This window comes from Mus caroli, chromosome 17 (genome assembly GCF_900094665.2).
Source record: "Mus caroli chromosome 17, CAROLI_EIJ_v1.1, whole genome shotgun sequence".
Taxonomy (NCBI): domain Eukaryota; kingdom Metazoa; phylum Chordata; class Mammalia; order Rodentia; family Muridae; genus Mus; species Mus caroli.
Window position 1 is genome coordinate 27,971,464 of NC_034586.1, and position 2,183 is coordinate 27,973,646.

The window sequence follows — 2,183 nt, forward strand, 5'->3', positions numbered from 1 at the left end:
TTTATTTATTTATTTATTTATTTATTTATTTATTTATTATATGTAAGTACACTGTAGCTGTCTTCAGACACTCCAGAAGAGGGCATCAGATTTTGTTACGGATGGTTGTGGGCCACCATGTGGTTGCTGGGATTTGAACTCTGGACCTTTGGAAGAGCAATCGGCGCTCTTAACCACTGAGCCATCTCACCAGCCCCTCAGCTTGCTTTCTTATTGAACCCAGGACTACCAGCCCAGGGATGGCACCATCCACCATGGGTCCTCCCACCCTTGATCACTAATTGAGAAAATGCTTACATGGCATTTTCTCAAGGAAGGCTCCTTTCTCTGTGATAACTCCAGCCTGTGCCAAGTTGACACAAAACCAGTCAGTACAAGAATGCTTGACTGGGATAAACTAAATGGAAATATGTTGTAGAAATAATTAATTGCTTGATGATGGTAACATTTACTGGATACTACGTATGTGCTGAGCACTCCTTGTAACATTTTCTGGAGCAATGGTGCACATTTATATCCCAGAATTTGGGAGGTAGAGGCAGGAGGATTAGAAGGCTAAAGTCATGCTCAGGTACACAGCAAGCCAGAGGACAGTATGGGCTACAGGAAACATAAGACCTAGAGAGGTGGGCAGGTCACCAGATCTTTGCAATACCTCAGTTAAGTCATTTCATGAACATGAGTCAGGAGCCACCAAAGACCAGTACCATTTTGAAAACAAGGAAAAGAGGGGCTGGAGAGATGGCTTAGGGGTTAAGACCACTGACTGCTCTTGCAGAGGTCCTGAGTTCAATTCCCAGCAACCCCATGGTAGTTCACAATCATCTGTCATGGGATCTGATGCCCTCTTCTGGTGTGTCTGTTTATCTGTCCTTGGATGAGGATTGTAAGACTTTAGCTATTGCTCCAGCTCCATTCCTGCCTGCTGCCGTTCTCCATGCCATATGTCATTGACCTACCCTCTGAAACTATAAGCAAGCCCCTGGTGCTTGCTTCCTTCCTTCCTTCCTTGGTCATGGTGTCTCTTCACATCAATAAAATAGTCACTGAAACACTAGCTGTGGTGGTCATGGGTCGCATAACCGGTGATGGTTTAAGAAAACCTTCTCTTTGCAACAACCACCCAGTAAGGTATGTTTCTGAGCATGTGTCAGTAGTGACTAATTGCCAGTCCCTACCTGTCCACTCTTTCAAGGTCTTTTGATTCACTTGAACTAAAGTGATGGGGGGTTGGGGGGGGGTTCTTCTTGGCTTTGTTTGTTGTAATCATGATGCAGACTTGCCAGCATTAGAACTCACTATGCAGTCTAGGCTGGCTTCTCATGGATATCTGACTGTTACCATGCCCAGTGAAGAGAGTGTTTAGGAAGTTTGCCCTGTGAGGGAGCAGGGGCATACGTGGCTGATCTAGGGACGGGGAGGGAGGGAGGGAGGTGCATTTGAATTTAGACACAGCCTCAGTGCCCTTGCACTTGAATATAACATCCAGAGAATGTTTGAGCAACAGCCTCCCAGCCAACCTGAGGTTCCCTGAGTTGGCACAAGGACCGTTAGAATTCCTCTTCCATAGAATGAGTGATGCTCTGGTCTTGTGTTTGGCTAGCAGTGCCCACAAGTGTCCAGCTGGGGTTGTGATCACAGAATACAGCCTGCTGGAGCATCTCAACCGCCAGAATTCCCTCCCCTCTTCTGGAGGCTTATGAGTCTGAGATCAAAGTGCTGACAGATGCATTCCTGGAGAGGGCCCAGCATACCCACGGCCTTCAAGGTGCCTGGGACTGATGCATTCAAAGAGCTGTGTTATAGCAGACCATTTTAATAAACCCAAGCTAGTCAGGGTAGACATGGGCAAAGGGCACTGACTACTGAAACGACTGCTAACTTTGTAGACTTTCCTGCTTCTCCCACGATATATCTGAAAAATCCCACATGAAGACAAGGAGCAAACCCTGCTCCTAGGAAAGCCAAACACACTTCTAGAATTCTCTTTTTCATTTCTTTTGTTTTTAATTAATTAATTTATTTATTATATGTAAGTACACTGTAGCTGTCTTCAGACACTCCAGAAGAGGGAGTCAGATCTAGTTACGGATGGTTGTGAGCCACCATGTGGTTGCTGGGATTTGAACTCCAGACCTTCGGAAGAACAGTCGGGTGCTCTTACCCACTGAGCCATCTCACCA